We start from the raw sequence: 20,911 nt of genomic DNA, 5'->3' as shown, positions 1-20,911 counted from the left end.
AGAAGGGATGTGACCTAGCAGTTCGGGCTGGACTACCCCTTTGGGGGTGCGACCAAGCCTGATTTGCATATGGTCTTTTCCCTTCTGTAATGGCTTGGCAGGCGAAGAACGATGGTCTGGAGGGTTGTCCAGAGCAATGACAGGGGTTAAGAATCTTTTTAAACCTTCCAGCCATCACCTCTTTGTTTTAGCTATGTCACCCCGAATTGGACGGGTACGCCCAGACATGGGTCCTGTGCCTGTTGGGTCTAGTGACCCAAGCTACTCCTCACTGACCAGACCCAATAAGGCAGAAACGTGTTTGGGGATGCTTGTGGTCTCATGATGAAGTTTTGTGACCTAGCAGTTTGGGGTGGACTGCCACTTTGGGATGGGGCCAAGCCTGATATGCATATGGTATTTCCACTTCTGTAATGTAATGGCAGGAGAAGAACAATGGTCTGGAGGGTTGCCCAGAGAAATGCCAGAGGTTAAGATTCATTCTAAACATTTCAGCCATCACAACTTTGTTTTTGCTATGTCACTCCGAGTGAGACGGGTGTACCCAGACGTGGGTCCCGTGCCTGCTGGGCCTAGAGACCCAAGCTACTCCTCACTGATGAGGCCCAGCAAGGCTGAAACATGTTTGGGGATGCTTGTGGTCTCGTGCAGAAGGGATGTGACCTAGCACTTTGGGCTGGAATGCTCCTTTTTCGGTGGGGCCAAGCTGATTTGCATATGGTCTTTCCCCTTCTCTAATGGCTTGGCAGGCAAAGAACGATGGTCTGGGGGTTGCTCAGAGCAATGCCAGAGGTTAAGATTAATTCTAAACCTTCCAGCCATCACCTCTTGGTTTTTGCCATGTCACCTCTAGGGGACCGGTATACCCAGATGTGGGTCCCATGCCTTCTGGGCCTAGAGACCCAAGCTACTCCTCACTGATGAAGCCCAACAAGGCCGAAACATATTGGGGGATGATTGTGGTCTCGTGCAGAAGACTTATGACGTAGTAGTTTGGGCTGGACTGCCCCTTATGGGATGGGGCCAATCCTGATTTGCATATGGTCTTTCCCCTTCTGTAATGGCATGGCAGGCGAAGAATGATGGTCTGGAGGGTTGCCCAGAGCAATGCCAGAGGTTAAGATTCATTCTAATCCTTCCAGCCATCATCTCTTTGTTTTTGCTATGTCACACCGAGTGGGACGGGTATGCCCAGATGTGGGTCCTGTGCCTGCTGGGCCTAGAGACCCAAGCTACACCTCACTGATGATAGCCAACAGGGCCAAAACATGTTTAGGGATGCTTGTGGTCTCGTGCAGAAGGGATGTGTCCTAGCAGTTTGGGCTGAACTGCACCTTTTGGGGTGCGCCCAAGACTTTTTTGCATATGGTCTTTCCCCTTCTGTAATGGCTTGACAGGCAAAGAACGATGCCTGGAGGGTTGCCCAGAGCAATGCCAGAGGTTAAGATTTATTCTAAACCTTCCAGCCATCATCTCTTTTGTTTTGCTTTTGTCACCCTGAGTGGGAGGGGTATGCCCAGAGGTGGGTTCCGTGCATGCTGGGCCTAGAGACCCAAGCTACTCCTCACTGATGATGCCCAACAAGGCTGAAACATGTCTGGGGATGCTTTTGGTCTCGTTCAGAAGGGATGTGACCTTGCAGTTCGGGCTGGACTACCCCTTTGGGGGTGGGACCAAGTCTGATTTGCATATAGTCTTTTCCCTTTTGTAATGGCTTGGCAGGCGAAGAACGATCGTCTGGAGGGTTGCCCAGAGCAATGCCAGAGATTAAGATTTATTCTAAACCTTCCAGCCATCACCTCTTTTGTTTTGCTTTTGTCACCCCGAGTGGGACGGGTATGCCCAGACGTGGGTCCCGTGCCTGCTGGGCCTAGAGACCCAAGCTACTCCTCACTGATGATGCCAAACAAGGCTGAATCCTGTCTGGGGTTGCTTGTGGTCTCGTGCAGAAGGGATGTGACCTAGCAGTTCGGGCTGGACTATCCCTTTGGGGGTTGGACCAAGTCTGATTTGCATATAGTCTTTTCCCTTTTGTAATGGTTTGGCAGGCGAAGAACGATGGTCTGGAGGGTTGCCCAGAGCAATGCCAGAGGTTAAGATTTATTCTAAACTTTCCAGCCATCACCTCTTTTGTTTTGATTTTGTCACCCTGAGTGGGAGGGGTATGCCCAGAGGTGGGTTCCGTGCATGCTGGGCCTAGAGACCCAAGCTACTCCTCACTGATGATGCCCAACAAGGCTGAAACATGTCTGGGGATGCTTTTGGTCTCGTTCAGAAGGGATGTGACCTTGCAGTTCGGGCTGGACTACCCCTTTGGGGGTGGGACCAAGTCTGATTTGCATATAGTCTTTTCCCTTTTGTAATGGCTTGGCAGGCGAAGAACGATCGTCTGGAGGGTTGCCCAGAGCAATGCCAGAGATTAAGATTTATTCTAAACCTTCCAGCCATCACCTCTTTTGTTTTGCTTTTGTCACCCCGAGTGGGACGGGTATGCCCAGACGTGGGTCCCATGCCTGCTGGGCCTAGAGACCCAAGCTACTCCTCTCTGATGATGCCTAACAAGGCTGAAACATTGCTGGGGATGTTTGTGGTCTCATGTAGAAGGGATGTGACCTAGCAGTTCGGGCTGGACTACCGCTTTGCGGGTGGGACCTAGCCTGATTTGCATATGGTCTTTTCCCTTTTGTAATGGCTTGGCAGGCGAAGAACGATGTTCTGGAGGGTTACCCAGAACAATGCCTGAGGTTAAGATTTATTCTAAACCTTCCAGCCATCACCTCTTTTGTTTTGCTTTTGTCACCCTGAGTGGGAGGGGTATGCGCAGACGTGGGTTCCGTGCCTGCTGGGCCTAGAGACCCAAGCTACTCCTCACTGATGATGCCCAACAAGGCTGAAACATGTCTGGGTATGCTTGTGGTTTCGTGCAGAAGGGATGTGACCTAGCAGTTCGGGCTGGACTACCCCTTTGGGGGTGGGACCAAGCCTGATTTGCATATGGTCTTTTCCCTTTTGTAATGGCTTGGCAGGCGAAGAACGATGGTCTGGAGGGTTGCCCAGACCAATGCCAGAGGTTAAGATTTATTCTAAACGTTCCAGCCATCACCTCTTTTGTTCTTGGCAGGAAAGAACGATGGTCTGGAGGGTTGTCCAGAGCAATGACAGAGGTTAAGAATCATTTTAAACCTTCCAGCCATCACCTCTTTGTTTTTGCTATGTCACCCCGAATTGGACGGTTATGCCCAGACGTGGGTCCCGTGCCTGTTGGGTCTAGTGACCCAAGCTACTCCTCACTGACTAGACCCAACAAGGCAGAAACGTGTTTGGGGATGCTTGTGGTCTCATGATGAAGTGTTGTGACCTAGCAGTTTGGTTTGGACTGCCACTTTTGGGATGGGGCCACGTCTGATATGCATATGGTATTTCCACTTCTGTAATGGCATGGCAGGAGAAGAACAATGGTCTGGAGGGTTGCCCAGAGCAATGCCAGAGGTTAAGATTCATTCTAAACCTTCGAGCCATCACATCTTTGTTTTTGCTATGTCACTCCGAGTGAGACAGGTGTACCCAGACGTGGGTCTTGCGCCTGCTGGGCTAGAGACCCAAGCTACTCCTCACTGATGAGGCCCAACAAGGCTGAAACATGTTTGGGGATGCTGGTGGTCTCGTGCAGAAGGGATGTGACCTAGCACTTTGGGCTAGAATGCCCCTTCTTCGGTGGGGCCAAGCCTGATTTGCATATGGTCTTTCCCCTTCTCTAATGGCTTGGCAGGCAAATAACGATGGTCTGGGGGGTTGCCCAGAGCAATGGCAGAGGTTAAGATTCATTCTAAACCTTCCAGCCATCACCTCTTTGTTTTTGCAATGTCACCTCTAGGGGACCGGTATGCCCAGATGTGGGTCCCATGCGTTCTGGGCCTAGAGACCCAAGCTACTCCTCACTGAAGAAGCCCAACAAGGCTGAAACATGTTTGGGGATGATTGTGGTCTCGTGCAGAAGGCTTATGACCTAGCAGTTTGGGCTGGACTGCCCCTTATGGGATGGGGCCAATCCTGATTTGCATATGGTCTTTCCCCTTCTGTAATGGCATGGCAGGTGAAGAATGATGGTCTGGAGGGTTGCCCAGAGCAATGCCACAGGTTAAGATTCATTCTAATCCTTCCATCCATCATCTCTTTGTTTTTGCTATGTCACACCGAGTGGGACGGGTATGCCCAGATGTGGGTCCTGTGCCTGCTGGGCCTAGAGACCCAAGCTACTCCTCACTGAAGATACCCAACAAGGCAAAAACATGTTTGGGGATGCTTGTGGTCTCGTGCAGAAGGGATGTGACCTAGCAGTTTGGGCTGAACTGCACCTATTGGGGTGGGCCCAATAATTTTTTGCATATGGTCTTTCCCCTTCTGTAATGGCTTGACAGGCGAAGAACGATGCCTGGAGGATTGCCCAGAACAATGCCAGAGGTTAAGATTCATTCTAAACCTTCCAGCCATCACCTCTTTGTTTTTGCTATGTCACTCCGAGTGGGACGGGTATACCCGGATGTGGGTCCCGTGCCTGCTGGGCCTAGAGACCAAAGCTACTCCTCACTGATGAGGCTCAACATGGCCGAAACATGTTTGGGGATGCTTGTGGTCTCGTGCAGAAGTGTTGTGACCTAGCAGTTTGAGCTGGACTGTCCCTTTTGGGATGGTTCCACGCCTGATTTGCATATGCCTTCTGTAATGGCATGGCAGGCGAAGAACGATGGTCTGGAGGGTCGCCCAGAGCAATGCCAGAGGTTAAGATTCATTCTAAACCTTCCAGCCATCACATCTTTGTTTTTACTTTGTCACTCCGAGTGACACTGGTAAACCCAGTCGTGTATCCCGTGCCTGCTGGGCCTAGAGACCCAAGCTACTCCTCACTGATGAGGCCGAACAAGGCCGAAACATGTTTGGAGATGCTTGTGGTCTTTTGCAGAAGCGTTGTGACCTAGCAGTTCGGGCTGGACTGCCCCTTTTGGGATGGGGCCAAGCCTGATTTGCATATGGTCTTTGCCTTTCTGTAATGGCATGGAAGGGCAAGAACGGTGGTCTGGAGGGTTGCCCAGAGCAATGCCAGAGGTTAAGATTCATTCTAAACCTTCCAGTCATAACCTCTTTGTTTTTGCTATGTCATCCCTAGTGGGACGGGTGTGCCCAGATGTGGGTCCCATGCCTGCTGGGCCTAGAGACCCAAGCTACTCCTCACTGATGATGCCCAACAAGGTTGAAACATGTCTGGAGATGTTTGTGGTCTCATGCAGAAGGGATGTGACCTAGCAGTTCGGGCTATACTACCCCTTTGGGGGTCGGACCAAGCCTGATTTGCATATGGTCTTTTCCCTTTTGTAACGGTTTGGCAGGCGAAGATCGATGGTCTGGAGAGTTGCCCAGAGTAATGTCAGAGATTAAGATGCATTGTAAACCTTCCAGCCATCACCTCTTTGTTTTTGCTATGTCACTCAGAGTGGGACGGGTATACCCGGATGTGGGTCCCGTGCCTGCTGGGCCTAGAGACCAAATCTACTCCTCACTGATGAGGCTCAACATGGCCGAAACATGTTTGGGAATGCGTGTGGTCTTGTGCAGAAGTGTTGTGACCTAGCAGTTTGAGCTGGACTGTCCCTTTTGGGATGGGGTTACGCCTGATTTGCATATGGTCTTTCCCCTTATGTAATGGCATGGCAGCCGAAGAACAATGGTCTGGAGGGTCGCCCAGAGCAATGCCAGAGGTTAAGATTCATTCTAAACCTTCCAGCCATCACATCTTTGTTTTTACTTTGTCACTCCGAGTTAGACTGGTATACCCAGACGTGTGTCCCGTGGCTGCTGGGCCTAGAGACCCAAGCTACTCCTCACTGATGAGGCCGAACAAGGCCGAAACATGTTTGGGGATGCTTGTGGTCTCGTGCAGAAGCGTTGTGACCTAGCAGTTTGGGCTGGACTGCCCCTTTTGGGATGGGGCCAAGCCTGATTTGCATATGGTCTTTGCCTTTCTGTAATGGCATGTAAGGGCAAGAACGATGTTCTGGAGGGTTGCCCAGAGCAATGCCAGAGGTTAAGATTCATTCTAAACCTTCCAGCCATAACCTCTTTGTTTTTGCTATGTCATCCCTAATGGGATGAGTATGCTCAGATGTGGGTCCCATGCCTGCTGGGCCTAGAGACCCAAGCTACTCCTCACTGATGATGCCCAACAAGTTGAAACATGTCTGGGGATGTTTGTGGTCTCATGCAGAAGGGATGGACCTAGCAGTTTGGGCTGGACTACCCCTTTGGGGGTGGGACCAAGCCCGATTTGCATATGGTCTTTTCCCTTTTGTAATGGTTTGGCAGGCGAAGAACGATGGTCTGAAGGGTTGTCCAGAGCAATGCCAGAGGTTAAGATTTATTCTAAACCTTCCAGCCATCACCTCTTTTGTTTTGCTTTTGTCACCCCGAGTGGGATGGGGATGCCCAGACGTGGGTCCCGTGCCTGCTGGGCCTAGAGACCCAAGCTACTCCTCACTGATGATGCCCAACAAGGCTGAAACATGTGTGGGGATGCTTGTGGTCTCGTGCAGTAGGGATGTGACCTAGCAGTTCGGCCTGGACGACCCCTTTGGGGGTGGGACAAAGCCTGATTTGCATATGGCCTTTTCCCATTTGTAATGGCTTGGCAGGCGAAGAACGATGGTCTGGAGGGTTGCCCAGAGCAATGCAAGAGGTTAAGATTTATTCTAAACCTTCCAGCCATCACCTCTTTTGTTTTGCTTTTGTCACCCCGAGTGGGAAGGGTATGCCCAGGCGTGGGTTCCGTGCCTGCTAAGCCTAGAGACCCAAACTACTCCTCACTGATGATGCCCAACAAGGCTGAAACATGTCTGGGTATGCTTGTGGTCTCATGCAGAAGGGATGTGACCTAGCAGTTCGGGCGGAACTGCCCCTTTGGGGGCGGGACCAAGCCTGATTTGCATATGGTCTTTTCACTTTTGTAATGGCTTGGCAGGCGAAGAACGATGGTCTGCAGGGTTGCCCAGAGCAATGCCAGAGGTTAAGATTTATTCTAAAACTTCCAGCCATCACCTCTTTTGTTTTGCTTTTGTCACCCTGAGATGGACGGGTATGCCCAGACGTGGGTCCTGTGCCTGTTGGGCCTAGAGACCCAAGCTACTCCTCACTGACGATGCCCAACAAGGCTGAAACATGTCTGGGGATGCTTGTGGTCTCGTGAAGAAAAGATGTGACCTAGCAGTTCGGGTTGGACTAACCCTTTGGGGGTGGGACCAAGCCTGATTTGCATATGGTCTTTTCCCTTCTTTAATGGCTTGGCAGGCGAAGAACGATGGTCTGGAGGGTTGTCCAGAGCAATGACAGAGGTTAAGAATCATTTTAAACCTTCCAGCCATCACCTCTTTGTTTTTGCTATGTCACCCCGAATTGGAAGGGGATGCCCAGACATGGGTCCCGTGCCTGTTGGGTCTAGTGACCCAAGCTACTCCTCACTGACTAGACCCAATAAGGCAGAACCGTGTTTGGGAATGCTTGTAGTCTCATGATGAAGTTTTGTGACCTAACAGTTTGGGGTGGACTGCCACTTTGGGATGGGGCCAAGCCTGATATGCATATGGTATTTCCACTTCTGTAATGGCATGGCAGGAGAAGAACAATGGGCTGGAGGGTTGCCCAGAGCAATGCCAGAGGTTAAGATTCATTCTAAACCTTCCAGCCATCACATCTTTGTTTTTGCTATGTCACCCTGAATTGGACGGTTATGCCCAGACGTGGGTCCCGTGCCTGTTGGGTCTAATGACCCAAGCTACTCCTCACTGACTAGACCCAACAAGGCAGAAACGTGTTTGGGGATGCTAGTGGTCTCATGATGAAATGTTGTGACCTAGCAGTTTGGTTTGGACTGCCACTTTTGGGATGGGGCCACGCCTGATATGCATATGGTATTTCCACTTCTGTAATGGCATGGCAGGAGAAGAACAATGGTCTGGAGGGTTGCCCAGAGCAATGCCAGAGGTTAAGATTCATTCTAAACCTTCCAGCCATCACATCTTTGTTTTTGCTTTGTCACCCCAAGTGGGACGGGTATGCCCAGACGTGGGTGCCATGCCTGCTGGGCCTAGAGACCCAAGCTACTCCTCACTGACTCGACCCAACATGGCAGAAACTTGTTTGGGGATGCTTGTGGTCTCATGATGAAGGGTTGTGACCTAGCAGTTTGGGGTGGACTGCCACTTTTGGGATGGGGCCACGCCTGATATGCATATAGTATTTCCACTTCTGTAATGGCATGGCAGGAGAAGAACAATGGTCTGGAGGGTTGCCCAGAGCAATGCCAGAGGTTAAGATTCATTCTAAACCTTCCAGCCATCACAACTTTGTTTTTGCTATGTCACTCCGAGTGAGACGGGTATACCCAGACGTGGGCCTCGTGCCTGCTGGAACTAGACACCCAAGTTACTCCTCACTGATGAGGCCCAGCAAGGCTGAAACATGTTTTGGGATGCTTGTGGTCTCGTGCAGAAGGGATGTGACCTAGCACTTTGGGCTGGAATGCTCCTATTTTGGTGGGGCCAAGCTGATTTGCATATGGTCTTTCCCCTTCTGTAATGGCTTGGCAGGCAAACAATGATGGTCTTGGGGGTTGCCCAGAGCAATGCGAGAGGTTAAGATTAATTCTAAACCTTCCAGCCATCACCTCTTTGTTTTTGCTATGTCACCTCTAGGGGACGGGTATGCCCAGATGTGGGTCCTATGCCTTCTGGGCCTAGAGACCCAAGCTACTCCTCACTGATGAAGCCCAACAAGGCCGAGCCATGTTTGGGGATGATTGTGGTCTCGTGCAGAAGGCTTATGACCTAGCAGTTTGGGCTGGACTGCCCCTTAGGGGATGGGGCCAATCCTGATTTGCATATGGTCTTTCCCCTTCTGTAATGGCATGACAGGCGAAGAATGATGGTCTGGAGGGTTGCCCAGAGCAATGCCAGAGGTTATGATTCATTCTAATCCTTCCAGCCATCATCTCTTTGTTTTTGCTATGTCACACCGAGTGGGACGGGTATGCCCAAATGTGGGTCCTGTGCCTGCTGGGCCTAGAGACCCAAGCTACTCCTCACTGACGATACCCAACAAGGCCAAAACATGTTTGGGGATGCTTGTGGTCTCGTGCAGAAGGGATGTGAACTAGCAGTTTGGGCTGAACTGCACCTTTTGGGGTGGGGCCAAGCCTGATTTGCATATGGTCTTTTCCCTTTTGCAATGGTTTGGCAGGCGAAGAACGATGGTCTGGAGGGTTGCCCAGAGCAATGCCAGAGGTTAAGATTTATTCTAAACTTTCCAGCCATCACCTCTTTGGTTTTGCTATGTCACCCCGAATTGGACGGTTATGCCCAGACGTGGGTCCCGTGGCTGTTGGGTCTGGTGACCCAAGCTACTCCTCACTGACTAGACCCAACAAGGCAGAAACGTGTTTGGGGATGCTTGTGGTCTCATGATGAAGTGTTGTGACCTAGCAGTTTGGTTTGGACTGCCACTTTTGGGATGGGGCCACGCCTGATATGCATATGGTATTTCCACTTCTGTAATGGCATGGCAGGAGAAGAACAATGGTCTGGAGGGTTGCCCAGAGCAATGCCAGAGGTTAAGATTCATTCTAAACCTTCCAGCCATCACATCTTTGTTTTTGCTATGTCACTCCGAGTGAGACAGGTGTACCCAGACGTGGGTCTCGCGCCTGCTGGGCCTACAGGCCCAAGCTACTCCTCACTGATGAGGCCCAACAAGGCTGAAACATATTTGGGGATGCTGGTGGTCTCGTGCAGAAGGAATGTGACCAAGCACTTTGGGCTGGAATGACCCTCTTCGGTGGGGCCAAGCCTGATTTGCATATGGTCTTTCCCCTTCTCTAATGGCTTGGCAGGTGAAGAATGATGGTCTGGAGGGTTGCCCAGAGCAATGCCAGAGGTTATGATTCATTCTAATCCTTCCAGAAATCATCTCTTTGTTTTTGCTATGTCACACCGAGTGGGACGGGTATGCCCAGATGTGGGTCCTGTGCCTGCTGGGCCTAGAGACCCAAGCTACTCCTCACTGACGATACCCAACAAAGCCAAAACATGTTTGGGGATGCTTGTTGTCTCGTGCAGAAGGGATGTGACTTAGCAGTTTGGGCTGAACTGCACCTATTGGGGTGGGCCCAAGAATATTTTGCATATGGCCTTTCCCCTTCTGTAATGGCTTGACAGGCGAAGAGCGATGCCTGGAGGGTTGCCCAGAGCAATGTCAGAGGTTAAGATGCATTGTAAACCTTCCAGCCATCACCTCTTTGTTTTTGCAATGTCACCTCTAGGGGACGGGTATGCCCAGATGTGGGTCCCATGCGTTCTGGGCCTAGAGACCCAAGCTACTCCTCACTGAAGAAGCCCAACAAGGCCGAAACATGTTTGGGGATGATTGTGGTCTCGTGCAGAAGGCTTATGACCTAGCAGTTTGGGCTGTACTGCCCCTTATGGGATGGGGCCAATCCTGATTTGCATATGGTCTTTCCCCTTCTGTAATGGCATGGCAGGTGAAGAATGATGGTCTGGAGGGTTGCCCAGAGCAATGCCAGAGGTTATGATTCATTCTAATCCTTCCAGAAATCATCTCTTTGTTTTTGCTATGTCACACCGAGTGGGACGGGTATGCCCAGATGTGGGTCCTGTGCCTGCTGGGCCTAGAGACCCAAGCTACTCCTCACTGACGATACCCAACAAAGCCAAAACATGTTTGGGGATGCTTGTGGTCTCGTGCAGAAGGGATGTGACTTAGCAGTTTGGGCTGAACTGCACCTATTGGGGTGGGCCCAAGAATATTTTGCATATGGCCTTTCCCCTTCTGTAATGGCTTGACAGGCGAAGAACGATGCCTGGAGGGTTGCCCAGAGCAATGTCAGAGGTTAAGATGCATTGTAAACCTTCCAGCCATCACCTCTTTGTTTTTGCTATGTCATCCCTAATGGGATGAGTATGCCCAAACATGGGTCCCGTGCCTGTTGGGTCTAGTGACCCAAGCTACTCCTCACTGACTAGACCCAATAAGGCAGAACATGTTTGGGGATGCTTGTGGTCTCGTGCAGAAGAGATGTGACCTAGCAGTTCGGGTTGGACTACCCCTTTCGGGGTGGGACGAAGCCTGATTTGCATATGGTCTTTTCCCTTCTGTAATGGCTTGGCAGGCGAAGAACAATGGTCTGGAGGGTTGTCCAGAGCAATGACAGAGGTTAAGAATCATTTTAAACCTTCCAGCCATCACCTCTTTGTTTTTGCTATGTCACCCCGAATTGGACGGGTATGCCCAGACATGGGTCCCGTGCCTGTTGGGTCTAGTGACCCAAGCTACTCCTCACTGACTAGATCCAATAAGGCAGAAACATGTTTGGGGATGCTTGTGGTCTCATGATGTAGTTTTGTGACCTAACAGTTTGGGGTGGACTGCCACTTTGGGATGGGGCCAAGCCTTATATGCATATGGTATTTCCACTTCTGTAATGGCATGGCAGGAGAAGAACAATGGTCTGGAGGGTTGCCCAGAGCAATGCCAGAGGTTAAGATTCATTCTAAACCTTCCAGCCAACACAACTTTGTTTTTGCTATGTCACTCCGAGTGAGACGAGTATACCCAGACGTGGGTCCCGTGCCTGCTGGACCTAGAGACCCAAGCTACTCCTCACTGATGAGGCCCAGCAAGGCTGAAACATGTTTTGGGATGCTTGTGGTCTCGTGCAGAAGGGATGTGACCTAGCACTTTGGGCTGGAATGCTCCTTTTTCGGTGGGTCCAAGCTGATTTGCATATGGTCTTTCCCCTTTTCTAATGGCTTGGCAGGTGAAGAATGATGGTCTTGGGGGTTGCCCAGAGCAATGCCAGAGGTTAAGATTAATTCTAAACCTTCCAGCCATCACCTCTTTGTTTTTGCTATGTCACCTCTAGGGGACGGGTATGCCCAGATGTGGGTCCTATGCCTTCTGGGCCTAGAGACCCAAGCTACTCCTCACTGATGAAGCCCAACAAGGCCGAGCAATGTTTGGGGATGATTGTGGTCTCATGCAGAAGGCTTATGACCTAGCAGTTTGGGCTGCACTGCCCCTTAGGGGATGGGGCCAATCCTGATTTGCATATGGTCTTTCCCCTTCTGTAATGGCATGGCAGGCGAAGAATGATGGTCTGGAGGGTTGCCCAGAGCAATGCCAGAGGTTATGATTCATTCTGATCCTTCCAGCCATCATCTCTTTGTTTTTGCTATGTCACACCGAGTGGGACGGGTATGCCCAAATGTGGGTCATGTGCCTGCTGGGCCTAGAGACCCAAGCTACTCCTCACTGACGATACCCAACAAGGCCAAAATATGTTTGGGGATGCTTGTGGTCTCGTGCAGAAGGGATGTGACCTAGCAGTTTGAGCTGAACTGCACCTTTTGGGGTGGGGCCAAGCCTGATTTGCATACGGTCTTTTCCCTTTTGCAATGGTTTGGCAGGCGAAGAACGATGGTCTGGAAGGTTGCCCAGAGCAATTTCAGAGGATAAGATTTATTCTAAACCTTCCAGCCATCACCTCTTTTGTTTTGCTTTTGTCACCCCGAGTGGAACGAGTATGCCCAGACGTGGGTCCCGTGCCTGCTGGGCCTAGAGACCCAAGCTACTCCTCACTGATGATGCCCAACAAGGCTGAAACATGTCTGAGGATGCTTGTGGTCTCGTGCAGAAGGGATGTGACCTAGCAGTTCGGGCTGGACTACCCCTTTGGGTGTGGGACCAAGTCTGATTTGCATATAGTTTTTTCCCTTTTGTAATGGCTTGGCAGGCGAAGAACGATGGTCTGGAGAGTTGCCCAGAGCAATGCCAGACGTTAAGATTTATTTTAAACCTTCCAGCCATCACCTCTTTTGTTTTGCTTTTGTCACCCTGAGTCGGAGGGGTATGCCCAGACGTGGGTTCCGTGCCTGCTGGTCCTAGAGACCCAAGCTACTCTTCACTGATGATGCCCAACAAGGTTGAAACATCTCTGGGTATGCTTGTGGTCTCGTGCAGAAGGGATGTGACCTAGCAGTTCGGGCTGGACTACCCCTTTGGCGGTGACACCAAGCCTGATTTGCATATGGTCTTTTCCCTTTTGTAATGGCTTGGCAGGCGAAGAACGATGGTCTGGAGGGTTGCCCAGAGCAATGCCAGAGGTTAAGATTTATTCTAAACCTACCAGCCATCACCTCTTTTGTTTTGCTTTTGTCACCCCGAGTGGGACGGGTATGCCCAGACGTGGGTCCTGTGCCTGTTGGGCTTAGAGACCCAAGCTACTCCTCACTGACGATGCCCAACAAGGCTGAAACATGTCTGGGGATGCTTGTGGTCTCGTGCAGAGGGATGTGACCTAGCAGTTTGGGCTGGACTACCCCTTTGGGGGTGGTACCAAGCCTGATTTGCATATGGTCTTTTCCCTTCTGTAATGGATTGGCAGGCGAAGAATGATGGTCTGGAGGGTTGTCCAGAGCAATGACAGAGGTTAAGAATCATTTTAAACCTTCCAGACATCACCTGTTTGGTTTTGCTATGTCACCCCGAATTGGACGGTTATGCCCAGACCTGGGTCCCGTGCCTGTTGGGTCTAGTGACCCAAGCTACTCCTCACTGACTAGACCCAACAAGGCAGAAACGTGTTTGGGGATGCTTGTGGTCTCATGATGAAGTGTTGTGACCTAGCAGTTTGCGGTGGACTGCAACTTTTCGGATGGGGCCACGCCTGATATGCATATGGTATTTAAACTTCTGTAATGGCATGGCAGGAGAAGAACAATGGTCCGGAGGGTTGCCCAGAGCAATGCCAGAGGTTAAGATTCATTCTAAACCTTCCAGCCATCACATTTTTGTTTTTGCTATGTCACCCCAGGTTGGACTGGTATGCCCAGATGTGGGTCCTGTGCCTGCTGGGCCTAGAGACACAAGCTACTCCTCACTGACTCGACCCAACAAGGCAGAAACATATTTGGGGATGCTTGTGGTCTCATGATGAAGGGTTGTGACCTAGCAGTTTGGGTTGGACTGCCACTTTTGGGATGGGGCCACGCCTGATATGCATATGGTATTTCCACTGCAGTAATGGCATGGCAGGAGAAGAACAATGGTCTGGAGTGTTGCCCAGAGCAATGCCAGAGGTTAAGATTCATTCTAAACCTTCCAGCCATCACAACTTTGTTTTTGCTATGTCACTCCGAGTGAGATGGGTGTACCCAGATGTGGGTCTCGTGCCTGCTGGGCCTAGAGACCCAAGCTACTCCTCACTGATGAGGCCCAACAAGGCTGAAACATGTTTGGGGATGCTTGTGGTCTCGTGCAGAATGGATGTGACCTAGCACTTTGGGCTGGAATGCCCCTTGTTCGGTCGGGCCAAGCCTGATTTGCATATGGTTTTTCCCCTTCTCTAATGGCCTGGCAGCCAAAGAACGATGGTCTGGGGGGTTGGCCAGAGCAATTCCAGAGGTTAAGATTCATTCTAAACCTTCCAGCCATCACCTCTTGGTTTTTGCAATGTCATCTCTAGGGGACGGGTATGCCCAGATGTGGGTCCCATGTCTTCTGGGCCTAGCGACCCAAGCTACTCCTCACTGATGAAGCCCAACAAGGCCGAAACATGTTTTGGGATGATTGTGGTCTCGTGCAGAAGGTTTATGACCTAGTAGTTTGGGCTGGACTGCCGCTTATGGGATGGGGCCAATCCTGATTTGCATATGGTCTTTCCCCTTCTGTAATGGCATGGCAGGCGAAGAATGATGGTCTGGAGGGTTGCCCAGAGCAATGCCAGAGGTTAAGATTCATTCTAATCCTTCCAGCCATCATCTCTTTGTTTTTGCTATGTCACACCAAGTGGGACGGGTATGCCCAGATGTGGGTCCTGTGCCTGCTGGCCCTAGAGACCCAAGCTACTCCTCACTGACGATACCCAACAAGGCCAAAACATGTTTGGGGATGCTTGTGGTCTCGAGCAGAAGGGATGTGACCTAGCAGCTCGGGCTGCACTACCTCTTTGGGGGTGGGACCAAGACTGATTTGTATACAGTCTTTTCCCTTTTGCAATGGTTTGGCAGGCGATGAACGATGGTCTGGAGGGTTGCCCAGAGCAATGCCAGAGGTTAAGATTTATTCTAAACCTTCCAGCCATCACCTCTTTTGTTTTGCTTTTGTCACCCCGAGTGGAAGGGGTATGCCCAGACGTGGGTCCCGTGCCTGCTGGGCCTAGAGACCCAAGCTACTCCTCACTGATGATGCCCAACAAGGCTGAAACATGTCTGGGGTTGCTTGTGGTCTCGTGCAGAATGGATGTGACCTAGCACTTTGGGCTGGAATGCCCCTTCTTCGGTGGGGCCAAGCCTGATTTGCATATGGTCTTTCCCCTTCTCTAATGGCTTGGCAGGCAAAGAACGATGGTCTCGGGGTTTGGCCAGAGCAATGCCAGAGGTTAAGATTCATTCTAAACCTTCCAGCCATTACCTCTTGGTTTTTGCAATGTCATCTCTAGGGGACGGGTATGCCCAGATGTGGGTCCCATGCCTTCTGGGCCTAGAGACCCAAGCTACTCCTCACTGATGAAGCCCAACAAGGCCGAAACATGTTTGGGGATGATTGTGGTCTCGTGCAGAAGGCTTATGACCTAGTAGTTTGGGCTGGACTGCCGCTTATGGGATGGGGCCAATCCTGATTTGCATATGGTCTTTCCCCTTCTGTAATGGCATGGCAGGCAAAGAATGATGGTCTGGAGGGTTGCCCAGAGCAATGCCAGAGGTTAAGATTCATTCTAATCCTTCCACCCATCATCTCTTTGTTTTTGCTATGTCACACCAAGTGGGACGGGTATGCCAAGATGTGGGTCCTGTGCCTGCTGGGCCTAGAGACCCAAGCTACTCCTCACTGACGATACCCAACAAGGCCAAAACATGTTTGGGGATGCTTGTGGTCTCGTGCAGAAGGGATGTGACCTAGCAGTTCGGGCTGCACTACCTCTTTGGGGGTGGGACCAAGACTGATTTGCATACAGTCTTTTCCCTTCTGCAATGGTTTGGCAGGCGAAGAATGATGGTCTGGAGGGTTGCCCAGAGCAATGCCAGAGGTTAAGATTTATTCTAAACCTTCCAGCCATCACCTTTTTTGTTTTGCTTTTGTCACCCCGAGTGGAAGGGGTATGCCCAGACGTGGGTCCCGTGCCTGCTGGGCCTAGAGACCCAAGCTACTCCTCACTGATGATGCCCAACAAGGCTGAAACATGTCTGGGGTTGCTTGTGGTCTCGTGCAGAAGGGATGTGACCTAGCAGTTCGGGCTGGACTACCCCTTTGGGGGTGGGACCATCCTGATTTGCATATGGTCTTTTCCCTTTTGTAATGGCTTGGCAGGCGAAGAACGATGGTCTGGAGGGTTGCCCAAAGCAATGCCAGAGGTTAAGATTTATTCTAAACCTCCCAGCCATCACCTCTTTTGTTTTGCTTTTGTCACCCCGAGTGGGACGGGTATGCCCAGACGTGAGTCCTATGCCTGTTGGGCTTAGAGACCCAAGCTACTCCTCACTGACGATGCCCAACAAGGCTGAAACATGTCTGGGGATGCTTGTGGTCTCGTGCAGAAGGGATGTGACCTAGCAGTTTGGGCTGGACTACCCCTTTGGGGGTGGGACCAAGCCTGATTTGCATATGGTCTTTTCCCTTCTGTAATGGCTTGGCAGGCGAAGAACGATGGTCTGGAGGGTTGTCCAGAGCAATGACAGAGGTTAAGAATCATTTTAAACCTTCCAGCCATCACCTCTTTGTTTTTGCTATGTCACCCCGAATTGGACGGTTATGCCCAGACGGGGGTCCCGTGCCTGTTGAGTCTAGTGACCCAAGCTACTCCTCACTGACTAGACCCAACAAGGCAGAAACGTGTTTGGGGATGCTTGTGGTCTCATGATGAAGTGTTGTGACCTAGCAGTTTGGGGTGGACTGCCACTTTTGGGATGGGGCCACGCCTGATATGCATATGGTATTTCCACTTCTGTAATGGCATGGCAGGAGAAGAACAATGGTCTGGAGGGTTGCCCAGAGCAATGTCAGAGGTTAAGATTCATTCTAAACCTTCCAGCCATCACATCTTTATTTATGCTATGTCACCCCAAGTTGGACGGGTATGCCCAGATGTGGGTCCCGTGCCTGCTGGGCCTAGAGACCCAAGCTACTCCTCACTGACTCGACCCAACAAGGCAGAAACGTGTTTGGGGATGCTTGTGGTCTCATGATGAAGTGTTGTGACCGAGCAGTTTCGGCTGGACTGCCACTTTTGGGATGGGGCCACGCCTGATATGCATATGGTATTTCCACTTCTGTAATGGCATGGCAGGAGAAGAACAATGGTCTGGAGGGTTGCCCAGAGCAATGTCAGAGGTTAAGATTCATTCTAAACCTTCCAGCCATCACATCTTTGTTTTTGCTATGTCACCCCAAGTTGGACGGGTATGCCCAGATGTGGGTCCCGTGCCTGCTGGGCCTAGAGACCCAAGCTACTCCTCACTGACTCGACCCAACAAGGCAGAAACGTGTTTGGGGATGCTTGTGGTCTCGTGCAGAAGTGTTGTGACCTAGCAGTTCAGGCTGGACTACCCCTTTGGGGGTAGGACAAAGCCTGAATTGCATATGGTCTTTTCCCTTTTGTAATGGCTTGGCAGGCGAAGAACGATGGTCTGGAGGTTTGCCCAGAGCAATGCCAGAGGATAAGATTTATTCTAAACCTTCCAGCCATCACCTCTTTTGTTTTAGTTTGGTCACCCTGAGTGGGAGGGGTATGCCCAGACGTGGGTTCCGTGCCTGCTGGGCCTAGAGACCCAAGCTACTCCTCACTGATGATGCCCAACAAGGCTGAAACATGTCTGGGTATGCTTGTGGTATCGTGCAGAAGGGATGTGATCTAGCAGTTCGGGCTGGACTACCCCTTTGGCGGTGGGACCAAGCCTGATTTGCATGTGGTCTTTTCCCTTTTTTTAATGGCTTGGCAGGCGAAGAACGATGGTCTGGAGGGTTGCCCAGAGCAATGCCAGAGGTGAAGATTTATTCTAAACCTTCCAGCCATCACCTCTTTTGTTTTGCTTTTGTCACCCCGAGTGGGACGGGAATGCCCAGACGTGGGTCCTGTGCCTGCTGGGCCTAGAGACCCAAGCTACTCCTCAGTGATGATGCCCAACAAGGCTAAAACATGTGTGGGGATGCTTGTGGTCTCGTGCAGAAGGGATGTGACCTAGCAGTTCGGGCTGGACTACCCCTTTGGGGGTGGGACCAAGCCTGATTTGCATATGGTCTTTTCCCTTCTGTAATGGCTTGGCAGGCGAAGAACGATGGTCTGGAGGGTTGTCCAGAGCAATGACAGAGGTTAAGAATCATTTTAAACCTTCCAGCCATCACCTCTTTGTTTTTGCTATGTCATCCCGAATTGGACGGGTATGCCCAGACGTGGGTCCCGTGCCTGTTGGGTCTAATGACCCAAGCTACTCCTCACTGACTAGACACAACAAGGCAGAAACTTGTTTGGGGATGCTTGTGGTCTCATGATGAAGTTTTGTGACCTAGCAGTTTGGGGTGGACTGCCACTTTGGGATGGGGCCAAGCCTGATATGCATATGGTATTTCCACTTCTGTAATGGCATGGCAGGAGAAGAACAATGGTCTGGAGGGTTGCCCAGAGCAATGCCAGAGGTTAAGATTCATTCTAAACCTTCCAGCCATCACATCTTTGTTTTTGCTATGTCACCCCAAGTGGGACGGGTATGCCCAGACGTGGGTGCCGTGACTGCTGGGCCTAGAGACCCAAGCTACTACTCACTGAGTCAACCCAACAAGGCAGAAACATGTTTGGGGATGCTTGTGGTCTCGTGCATAAGGGATGTGACCTAGCAGTTCGGGCTGGACTACCCCTTTGCGGGTGGGACCAAGTCTGATTTGCATATAGTCTTTTCCCTTTTGTAATGGCTTGGCAGGCGAAGAACGATGGTCTGGAGGGTTGCCCAGAGCAATGCCAGAGGATAAGATTTATTCTAAACCTTCCAGCCATCACCTCTTTTGTTTTGCTTTTGTCACCCTGAGCGGGAGGGGTATGCCCAGACGTGGGTTCCGTGCCTGCTGGGCCTTGAACCCAAGCTACTCCTCACTGATGATGCCCAACAAGGTTGAAACATGTCTGGGTATGCTTGTGGTCTCGTGCAGAAGGGATGTGACCTAGCAGTTCGGGCTGGACTACCCCTTTGGGGGTGGGACCAAGCCTGATTTGCATATGGTCTTTTCCCTTTTGTAACGGCTTGGCAGGCGAAGAACGATGGTCTGGAGGGTTGCCCAAAGCAATGCCAGAAGTTAAGATTTATTCTAAACCTCCCAGCCATCACCTCTTTTGTTTTGCTTTTGTCACCCCGAGTGGGACGGGTATGCCCAGACGTGAGTCCTGTGCCTGTTGGGCTTAGAGACCCAAGCTACTCCTCACTGACGATGCCCAACAAGGCTGAAACATGTCTGGGGATGCTTGTGGTCTCGTGCAGAAGGGATGTGACCTAGCAGTTTGGGCTGGACTACCCCTTTGGGGGTGGGACCAAGCCTGATTTGCATATGGTCTTTTCCCTTCTGTAATGGCTTGGCAGGCGAAGAACGATGGTCTGGAGGGTTGTCCAGAGCAATGACAGAGGTTAAGAATCATTTTAAACCTTCCAGCCATCACCTCTTTGTTTTTGCTATGTCACCCCGAATTGGACGGTTATGCCCAGACGTGGGTCCCGTGCCTGTTGAGTCTAGTGACCCAAGCTACTCCTCACTGACTAGACCCAACAAGGCAGAAACGTGTTTGGGGATGCTTGTGGTCTCATGATGAAGTGTTGTGACCTAGCAGTTTGGGGTGGACTGCCACTTTTGGGATGGGGCCACGCCTGATATGCATATGGTATTTCCACTTCTGTAATAGCATGGCAGGAGAAGAACAATGGTCTGGAGGGTTGCCCAGAGCAATGTCAGAGGTTAAGATTCATTCTAAACCTTCCAGCCATCACATCTTTATTTATGCTATGTCACCCCAAGTTGGACGGGTATGCCCAGATGTGGGTCCCGTGCCTGCTGGGCCTAGAGACCCAAGCTACTCCTCACTGACTCGACCCAACAAGGCAGAAACGTGTTTGGGGATGCTTGTGGTCTCATGATGAAGTGTTGTGACCGAGCAGTTTCGGGTGGACTGCCACTTTTGGGATGGGGCCACGCCTGATATGCATATGGTATTTCCACTTCTGTAATGGCATGGCAGGAGATGAACAATGGTCTGGAGGGTTGCCCAGAGCAATGTGAGAGGTTAAGATTCATTCTAAACCTTCCAGCCATCACATCTTTGTTTTTGCTATGTCACCCCAAGTTGGACGGGTATGCCCAGATGTGGGTCCCGTGCCTGCTGGGCCTAGAGACCCAAGCTACTCCTCACTGACTCGACCCAACAAGGCAGAAACGTGTTTGGGGATGCTTGTGGTCTTATGATGAAGGGTTGTGACCTAGCAGTTTGGGGTGGACTGCCTCTTTTGGGATGGGGCCACGCCTGATATGCATATGGTATTTCCACTTCAGCAATGGCGTGGCAGGAGAAGAACAATGGTCTGGAGGGTTGCCCAGAGCAATGGCAGAGGTTAAGATTCATTCTAAACCTTCCAGCCATCACAACTTTGTTTTTGCTATGTCACTCCGAGTGAGATGGGTGTACCCAGATGTGGGTCTCGTGCCTGGTGGGCCTAGAGACTCAAGCGACTCCTCACTGATGAGGCCCAAGAAGGCTGAAACATGTTTGGGGATGCTTGTGGTCTCGTGCAGAAGGGATGTGACCTAGCACTTTGGGCTGGAA

This window comes from Ambystoma mexicanum, chromosome 11, assembly GCF_040938575.1.
Source record: "Ambystoma mexicanum isolate Mex_15411 chromosome 11, UKY_AmexF1_1, whole genome shotgun sequence".
In the NCBI taxonomy this organism is placed as follows: Eukaryota; Metazoa; Chordata; class Amphibia; order Caudata; family Ambystomatidae; genus Ambystoma; species Ambystoma mexicanum.
This window is presented reverse-complemented; position numbering follows the sequence as displayed.